General features: G+C 39.3%; 1 pseudogene; it reads right to left on the minus strand.

Moving 5' to 3' along the window:
• Positions 1-6,182: 6,182 nt before the first annotated feature.
• LOC118607410 lies at positions 6,183-6,301 on the minus strand (annotated as a pseudogene).
• Between the last annotated feature and the right edge of the window lie 4,180 nt (positions 6,302-10,481).

A 10,481-nucleotide genomic window follows, 5' to 3' on the forward strand; every position in this document is an offset into this window, starting at 1 on the left:
GTGGCATTAACATCTTTTGAGATCTAATCTATCTTTTCATGACTTCAGGATTTGTCTTGATTAGGATTCAAATATAATAAAAATTCTCTTTTTTTCCTAATGCTTTTATAATTTTGTTTTTAAGTTGCATGATTTTATATAGCTAATGTTTATTTGTGTACAGAGTTGCAGTAAGACTGTAAAAAGAGTGGAGTTAGGGAACATATAAAATGGAGTCACTTTAACCAAGCTGCTAAAAGTATTAACATTGTGAAGGTTGAGACATGAGGAAAGACTATATTTTTATTCTAACTAGCCTGGGAACTGAAACTTTTTAAACTTTCCAGTCCTGTGTCAATGCCTGGATACATTTGGACAAACATCAGATCTCCAGATAACCCTCTCATTAACCCCCTGAAGGACTCTTGTACCCTGATCACCTGACATCCACCTGACAGTCATCATCCAAACTGCCTGACATCTCACTGATAACTGTCATAGACCAATTGTAGGGCTAAGAATGCAGGACTGATTATTCTCAAGAATATACTTTTACTAAAAGAACTCAACTGTTCTTTCTTCTTTGGAACACTCTCGGGTTTTTGCCTGTTGTGTTACCAGTTTGGAAACTCTAAAACCCTTCAATAAATCTGTATCATTTACTTGTAGCCAAAGCCTCCAGACTCTTTTTGAGTTTGTTCAACAACTGTAACTTTTCTTTCACCATACATGGATAGCCAGTTATCTAAATGCCATACATTGAATAAGCCATTCTTTCTTCACCAGTGTTTAAAACATTTTCTAGACTTTATTCTAAATTTTCTTCAAAATTTTTAAAATGTTTTCAATTACAGTTGACATTCTATATTTTTTAGATCTAATTTTGTTATTTTTTTTAATTTTTACTTTTCAATTAAAGTTGACATTTAATATTATGTTATATTTTATATTTATTATTTTATATCCATTATTATTTAGTTTCAGGTGTACAGCGTAGTGGTTAGACATTTATATAATTCACAAAATGATCACTCTGATTTGTCTAGTGCCCCTCTGGCACTATACGTGGTTATTATAATGTTATTGACTATATTCCCTATGCTGTACGCCACATCCCTGTGGCTATTTCATTACTACCAATGTGTACTTCTTAACCTTTCACCTTTTTCACCCAGCCTCCCAAGCCCCCTCCCATTTGGTAAGCACTAGTTTGTTCTCTGTGTCTATGAGTATGGTTTCCTTTGGTTTGTTCATTTATTTTGTTCTTTAGATTCCACACATAAGTGAAATCACATGGTATTTATCTTTCTCTATCTGACTTATTTCAGCTAGCATAACACCCTCCAGGTCCATCCATATCGTTGCAAATGATAAGATTTCATTCTTTTTTATGCCCAATTGATATTCCTTTGTATATATGTACCACTTCTTTATCCATTCCTCTTTCAATTGGAGCATTTAATCCATTTATATTAAGAGTAATTACTTGATAGTGATGTGGTTGTTACCATTTTATTAATTGTTTTTTGATTGTTTTTGTAGTTCTTGGATTCTTTCCTATTCTCTTGCTCTCTTCTCTGGTATGTTGATGATTTTCTGTAGTATTGTGTTTGGATTCCTTTCTCTTTATTTCTTGTATATTTCTTGTAGATTTTTGGTTTGTGGTTACCATGTGTTTTAAATATACCAACGTATGTTTATAGCAGTCTATTTTAAGTTGATGGTCACTTAAGTTCCAACATGTTCTAAAATCACTACCATCTTTTCTCGCCCTCTCCACGTTTATGTTTTTGTCATTATTTTTAACTTCTTTTGTGTATATGTGTTTGTGTATCCCTGAATTTACTCTTGTACTTACACATGATTGTTCTACTTTTGCCCTTTAACATTTGTACGAGCTTTAGTGTTGGTTAATCCACTGCTTTTATTATATGTTTGCCTTTGTCAATGAGAAATTTTTTTCTTTGGGATGTTTTCTTATTCATATTTTTTATTTATTTTCTTTCTTCTTCTTAAGGAAGTCCCTTTAACATTTTTTGTAACACTGGTTTGGTGGTGATTAACTTCAGCTTTTTCTTGTCTGAGAATCTTAATTTTCATAAAGATGTATAATTTTGTTTGGAGACTCTTTATTCTGTTCTGATGGTCTATATATCTTTTCCTGGGCCAATTGCTCTGTTGTCAATGTTACATTCTTTAAACCATTATAATTTTGAATTACCTTTTGATATATTGAAAGACATACACACACATTGTTCTTATGTCTAAACTTTGCCATTTTAAATAGAACTGACATTTTTGTGATATTGAGTCTTCCCACTTAGAAATACTTTCTCTATATTTATAAAGTTGTTTTTTGCTTATCATCATGGGTCTTTCTCATTTTACATGGGTCTTTCTCATTTCTTATGAGGCATGTTCCTGAGCTTTTCATTCTTTTGTTGCTGGTGTTAATAGAATTTCCCTCCTAATGTGCCCCCAGAAATTATAAAAGAATGAAGAGCTTTAGGTATTTACCTGAAAAGATCTTTCACTGGTTGCTTATACTACCAGCCTCATCCCACCACCTCAAACATTGTGGAAACACAGCTGCCAAAGTCTTATTCGTAAAATGTAAACTACCTCACATCACTTCCTCACTCAAAACATTTCAACGGCTTGTTTCCCTTTGTCCCTAGAATAAAATACAAGTTCCTTAAAATGATCCACATGGTGTGGCTAAATCTGGCATCTGCCAGCGTCTCTGACCACATCACTTCCACTCTCGATTGCCCTGTTCTAGGCACCCCGATCTTCAGTTGAGCTTTCTCCTCCCTCATTGTCTGACCTAAAGTATTAGCAAAGTGGAGAAGGAAAAGAGAATTAGCACAGTTCTATGCTGAGCACATTTTAAACTATCACCTGACAAAGATGTGTTCCTGGACCAAATTTTAGTCAGGCTCATTTGAGCCCTCTTCTTCTTAACATAGCCCAGTTCTAGCAAGAATCTCGATAGTTTATGGAGAATCTTACCACTCCCCTTTGATTTTTGATCCCACTGACCTCCCTTAGTAAGGATCCTATTAGGTCAGTTCAGCTAGGTTTTCCCCTATTCAATGTTTCCTCTTAGTAATTTTCCATCTGCTGACCACCCCCAACCCTCACACAACTCTGCTTATTGAGTCTATTTCCCCAGCTGTCTTCATTGTATTCAGAGGGAGTTGAGCCGGATCTCTCTTCTCTACTGTGATGGTCTTGACACCTATTGCAGTAGTCCCAAATAAAGCTGTTACCATTTTAACAAGTGTCAGAATAATTTTTTCTTTAACACAACTTATTTAGATAATATTTATGCATTGATTAGCCATGGGCAGTGAGGGGGAAAGAGGCATTTAGGAAACTTATTATATTTCTAGCTCAAACTTGTGGACAAATAATTTATCAGTCATTCAAGGCTTGGTTACAGAGGGGAAAAAAAATCCACTCCAGCTAGTTTTAGTAGAAATAAATTAACTACAAAGTATCGAGTGGCTCACAGAGTCTTGAATGAGCCAAAAAACTTGACTTGGCTGATAATCCTTGAGCAGCTGCTTCTTTCATGACCAGGAAGATGTGCACTGAATGGAGAAGACTCTATTATAGCTGTTAACTCTGGAATCATACCAGTTTAGCCATAAAAAGGATACTCAATGCCCTGTCTCTGTCACCACTCAACTCACTTCTGAATTCAAGTCTCAACTAACCACATCTAAGAAATTGAAGAACATGCAATCCTAGCAGCAAGGGAGTCTTGGAAATGTAGTTTCCAGTCTTTGTTACTATATGGATACACAGGAGAAGGAAGCCGAATGGATGCCGAGTGAGTGAATTCAGCATCCTCATAGATGGTGATGCAATTAATTGAGATCCGTAGACAGCCTAGGGCCTGGGCAAACAGGTGGGCAGAGCAGCCTAACTCCTAAAGTAGTATGAACCTGTGGTGGCAGGGAGCGAGCCTCTGACATTGGATGTGGATCTTCCCTTTGACTACATTTCTCAGCATTCAGGGCACATCCATAAACAATTCTGAAATATTTGTGAATTCTGTCGCTCCAATCATGAAAACAGATTGAGTTCCATTTGGTGTGGGAGTGCTAAATTGGGCTCTCCCAGAAGGACAAGAAGGTTTGGAGTTAAATCTGCTCTGGCAACTGGCAAGCATTTCTTCATTTTGCTAAGATTAGCCACATAAACAACTCTTGTCCTCCTTTATCTATTAAACAGTGTCACCTGGTAGGAATCCAAGCTCTCTCCCTCTCCTTCCCCAACCCTCCACCTCCACCTTCTATTGATGAATAATATTTATATAATTTCATTATTTATTTAAACTTAATGTGTACCAAGTGCCAAGATGCTAAAAAGGTTTCGAATACTTCTGGAAACATTTTGGTGTCTAAAGGCTGCTATGATGCCACAGAATGCAAAGAGCCACAGGAAACTAAAATTCTAAGACTTCTAAAACCAAAATCTCTAGATCGGGGCAAAGGTCATGTTGGTGACTGCATGTCTCCTACTCCTCCTGAAAATGTCCCTTCTTTACTCTCCTCCCGCCCTCCACAATTGGTCATGGAATGGGAGATGTTATGATGATGGAGGAATCTGAACTAGGAGGAGACTGGAAATTTAATGGAACGGGAGCTTGATTTAATGACCATAGATGAACAGAGATGAACCAGGGAGTGTGAGAGGACATCCCTCAGGTGAGAAGAAATGGCACTAGCTAATCATTCAGGGTTTATTAGGAAGACACTGCTCCTGGGCCTGCATGTCAATCTGCCCTGCCCTCCTATATGAAGAGGTCTAGTGAGAAGTGGGAGAGTTTGTCTTCTTAGAGAGAGCCAAGTTCTTGGAGGTTAGAGATTGGCATTTGGTTCCAGTCCGTGCCACAGGCGTTCAATCTTGTCTGTTGCTTCAGAGGTTAGGAGGCCCCAAGAGAAACATTCATAAAATGTGAGGTTGACCCTGGGTCATGGAATGAGGGTTCACTTCTCACTGGGCCCTGCAGGCAGCCAGCACCTGTATACGTGCTTGGGGCAACGCAGACATGAAGAGCTGTGTGGAGTGGTGGGGTTGGTGAAGGGCCAGAAAGCTCAGCCAGAAGCCTTCAGAGGGTGCTGAACAGGAACCGCTTCCTTTTGTTGAAGATATGCTAGTTAGATGAGGGAGCCGTGAGCTGACCCATCTAAGCAAGGAGGCCCGTACGGTAAATGGCCTGCAGGTTTTCCACAGTCAGGGAGATGAGGGAAAACAGAGACTCCCTTAACTGTCTATCATGCCATGGTGCAAGAGCAGATTCTGATGGGGATATGGCCTGAGATGAGCATCACACACATTGGGAGGCGATCATACAGGGACCTTCATGGGAACAAATCACATAGACCTCATCATCCCTGAGACTCAGGGTAAGAAGAGAGGCAGGAATAACAAATAACAAGGAGTAGCCTCTTCCTGGTCTTACCAAAGGGCTGGACTCCGCCTGAGCAAGAAAATACTTTTCTAGTATCCATCAAGGAATCCTCCCGTTACAAATCTTCCCTAAGGACCAGTAAGCAGCTCACATATCACTAAATCCAGAGGTTCTCAGCTTCATTATGCATCAGGCTTACCTTGGGAGTGTAGGAAAAATACCAATACTTGAGTTCCAACCCAAATCTATTAAACAAGAATCAGCAGGTATAAGAGGAAGATGACTTTTTTTTACAACTTTATTGCATATAATTGACACACAATATATTTAAAGTGTACAGTTTGGTAACTTTTAGGTATATAACAGTGGGACAGTCAAGATACTGGACATTCCTATCACCCCCAAATGTTTCTTCTGGCCCTTTTTCGATCCCTCCTGCCCCCTGCCTTCCCTCTCCCCATCCCACTCCCACTCACCTCCTGATTAGACAACTGCTGAGCTACTTTCTGTCACCAGAAGTTAGTAAGTATTTTCTAGAATTTTATAGAAATGAAATCATATGTTCTCTTCTTTGGTCTTGTTTTTTTAACTTAGCATAATTATTTTGAGATTCATGCATGTTGTAACATTTATCAATAGATGATTCCTATTTGTCTCTGACTAGTACTCCACAATTTTTATTTTTATTTTTTTATTATTTAATTTTTTAGGTAAGGCAACCCTTGGTTTACCTCACAGATTGCAAGGACCTTGTCATCTTACAATCCCTTATTTTTTATGTCTACAGCACCTGGTCTTCCTAGGTGGTCTCCCATCCAAGTAGTAACCAGGCCCAACCCTGCTTAACTTCCGAGATCAGACGGGATTGGACTTGTTCAGGGTGGCATGGCCATAGACTAGTACTCCACAATTTGTTTATCCATGTACCATTTGATAGACATTTGTCTTATTTCCAGACTCCAGGGGTTCAGCAGAGGTGAAATCACATCTAGGTAGGATGAAAGAAGAGACACTCATTTCTATTGGCGCTGTAGTACTTTGCCAATGATGCACTTGTGGCACAGTCAACTATTTTTAAAATTGGTATTTTATCATCACCTTCTGCATACTGCCCTAGCCCTTGAGGGCAGTAATAATATATCTTACACAGCTGTAAATCCCTTCTAGCACTGACAGGGTGAGTTTGTATTACTTGGGGCTCCAGCCCATCACACTCTGCATCTCCTGCTACCTTCTCATTCTTCTTTTCCTCAGTCCCTTCCTTATTTCTCCCATTCTCCAGACAAACTGAGATAGCTACTTTTTATCTTTGAATGAGACCTTGAACTTTCCCTTTGCCCTGTTTATAGTTAGACCACACTGCCTGTCCTGAAAATCTTTCTCTCTCTTCTCTATCAGCCTCCTTGGCATCCTCTGTCCCTCAACTCTGCTTATTAACGTTCTACAGTCAGTGTAGTACTGATCTAGGAAGAGGCAAGCAGAGAGATGATATAGAATGGATAGCTTTGACATAGACCCTATTAGATGAAAGAATTTAATATATGCTGGAAAAGGCATTGCAGATTAGGGCAGAAGAGAAGGATGGTCAATAAATGGCATAAGAACAATCAGCTCCTTGGAAAAAAATCAATTTAGATAATTATCTCAGCCCTCCCAAAATTAATTCCAGATTTATTGATGAAGTAAGTTTTTAAAAACCTAGAAGAAATCAAAAGTGAATTGTTAAATCTTTGAAGAGGAAGAACTGTCTCACTTTTAGCTTAGATTTGGGTGATGCTTATAAAAAAATCAGTAGTTTAAAAAAATTTATTAAACTTTCATATGTCCAAAACTAACCCAAATTAAAATGTACTCTTTGAACTTCAAAGAACATTGTGCAAATACAGCTAGTAATGGCATAATATATTTACTACATAAAGTGCTCACAAAGACCAATAAACATTTTATAGAAAAATTGCCAGAGGATGTGTCCAAATAAGGAAATGCAGTTGATTAACGAAGGTAAGGACAGATGTTCAACCTTCTTTGCTGCACTCAAATATGTACGAAATTTAAAAAGAATGAGATATAATCCTTTGTAGATTAAATTACTCAAGATTAAAAACAATTTGAAGACTTAATGAATTACATTATATTTACCTATGCTTGATCAGGATATGTGTATTTGTGTCTCTGTGGGTGATCTACTCACAGCAGGAGGCTCTTGGGGGGGCTACGAGAAGCCATCACTTTAAAAGACTTGTTATATAACAGATGCTTTACACATAGACTCTCGAACACTTATGACACCTTGCAAGATACATAGGATTGGTCTTCTTTTACAGATGAGGAAATTGAGGCTCCGAGAGGCACTGCTAGAAAGTTTGAGAGCCAGGACTTGAACTCCACTTGGCCTAACTACCTATTCTGTCTTCTGCCCACTAGGACAGTCTGTCTCTCTTAAATTCTCTTACCTGTCAAAGAAGAAGCAGCTTCTGCCTCAGGGCCTGAATCTGGAAGAACTGCTTCCCTGCTCTCCTCCCTTCTCTAACCCCCCATCTAGAAGAAAGAAAAACAAGATGTTATAAGAAAACAAAATGAGAACTGAGAAGAAAAGACTCAAAGAATTCAAAATCAAAAGACAAAGCACACAGAGAAAAACAAAACAAAAAACAAAACTAGCTGCTGGAAGGGGCACAATGCTGCAGCTTTTGGGATGCCCCCCCCGCTCCCACCACCACCACCAGGTAACTGGCCCCTGTCTCCCTCAGGTAACCCTACCTGGACTGGGTCCAGCCGCTAAACAGATCACATCAAGGCATTTTTACAGCTAGATATCAAAGAGCCAAGCGCCATCCCTTTGTGGAACAACAGGGCTGGTTGTCTGTTCTCTGAGAGCCTTTGTCCCTTCCCAATCCATCCCCTGTGGATAGTGGATGTCAAATAACCTGTGATCATTTACTTTAACATTATCCAGTATAAACAATGTGATGCGTGTAGGGGCAGTTAGCATTTGAGGACCCCTAAAGAAGAAGCCATGCTTTAGGGATGATTTGTGAGCCTCAGGAGTACACTCATCAGGAAGATATACTCCAAAATTACAGATTTGAATCTTGTTTTTGAAATCTAATAACAGAAGGGTGGTTAATGATTTCCGATTGGGTGAAATGCAGAGTGGACATCTGTACTGACTAGAAATACCTTACTGGCCCTGTGGCCCTCACCCAAGCAAGTATGAGAATCCGACAAGCCCAGCCCAAAACCTTTGGAGCAGCACTGGACCTTGAAACATTCCCTTGACCTGTGTTCTTCCTTGTCCCCATAGCCTCTGTTTCCTGACCCAACTAGAAAGTTGGCTAATCCTGTTATAAAAATATCGTTCCTCCTCTGAGTGAACCTCTCAAGCAAAGAGCTAGTTGGAATGCCTGAAAAGAGATGGGACCTCTCCCCAGCTCACAAGGATGTATGATCATTTTTATACCTACTTGATAATAAACACTGGCACATTTAGCAGAATTTGGTCCCAGATTCCCTTTCATTATAATAAACCACCTAGTAGCAAGGTTGTCTGAGAGAGGATGTGCAGGCCCCACTGTCTCTACTGCCAGAGGCTAGCATCATTTACAAGACTAACAAAAACAATTATACAACACTTGGTTGCAGACAAATTGGCTTAGGTCAATCTAGGCCCTTTTAACCTGAGAACACATCTCCGTGATGCCCTGAGAGCTTCTTTCTATATATGAATGTGAAGCAAAGAGATGCTAATTTCAGAGATTTGAAACTAAAAATTCCACTCCCACATCCAATCCTTACTTTGATTGACAGGTGGAGAGAGACTGACCATAGTGAGGTGCCTTCTAATTAGCTGTAAGAATTGTGGCTGCCAGAGCCAGCTACCTTCAAGCTCCACAACTAGAGCTCTGCAGGCTCTGATTGCACGTGCATTGAGGGAGGTGGGGGGCCTTTTGGGGGAAATGGTAGTAGGGCAAGTGATGCTGGCGCCTGCTGAATCTGATCTTGTTGTCTTTATGAGGACAGGCTTCCAAATGGTCCAAGTGAGAATTTTGCTTCATATAGACAATGAGAACCAGGCCTCCAATCACAGCCAACCTGGGCCATTTTCAATGTCACTGCCAACTTGACCTATTATTATGGAAATTACTCCAATTACATGTATAACGTTTGCATGTGAAATAAGTACTAAGTGCCTGCCTAAGAGGCAATTTTTGCAAATGAAGCTGGGTGTTACTAAAATTGGGTATTTTGTTCTTTGTTGGGATTATTTGTGACCCCAATGAGATGATAGCCCTCCTCAAGCAGGGCCTTGTGGCCTGTCATAAATTAAAGTCCCTCAAATGCCTCCTATGGCTTGTAGACGAGCCCCTTGAAATAAATGGGCTTCAATCACTAGTTTCAACAATTCTCCTGTCTCCAAGTAATAAAACATCTGGAAAATTTGGCTAAATGGATAAAACAGTTCTCTGTAATAAGTATCTGGCATCCTTACAACTCTGTATAATGCCTTTTTTTTTTTTTTTTTTTTTTACGACCAGATGTGGTACTTCTGTGTTATGAAGAACAGAGGCATGTTTTGTCATGCTTTTATTGCATTTAAAATGCGAGGTATATTTCCATAGCTCCCTGGAGAATGCTATCCCCTTGATTGGGAATTGTTGATGTGTTGGTTTACAAACTTGAAAAGTAAGTGAACCGCTCAGAAAATTGCAGATATAATTTAAACGGTCATTAAACTGGACACTCACAGGGAACTGGCTTAGAAAAAAGAAATCAGTCTATAAATTTTCCCTTCTCTCCTAGTGGGTTTGCTCCATAGTCTTTGATCTTGCAGTCTTTTACGTTCTTATCTGTCTTCTGTAATATTTATGGCTTTATGAAGAAATGATTTCATCAAACTTGCTATTCTTTTTTTCCCAATTTCTCATTAAGAAAGCTTTGCTGGTAACCCACCTGTGTAGTCTCCATTTTATAGTCCTTTGTGGGGTTCTAGCAAGGTGTTTTCAACATGTGGGAGGGAGGGTAATGAAGGTATCTAGAACAAAGTCCACAAAACTCTCTGAACAGCACACACGCGCGT

The sequence above is a fragment of the Rousettus aegyptiacus genome, unplaced genomic scaffold (genome assembly GCF_014176215.1).
Source record: "Rousettus aegyptiacus isolate mRouAeg1 unplaced genomic scaffold, mRouAeg1.p scaffold_m13_p_8, whole genome shotgun sequence".
Lineage (NCBI taxonomy): Eukaryota > Metazoa > Chordata > Mammalia > Chiroptera > Pteropodidae > Rousettus > Rousettus aegyptiacus.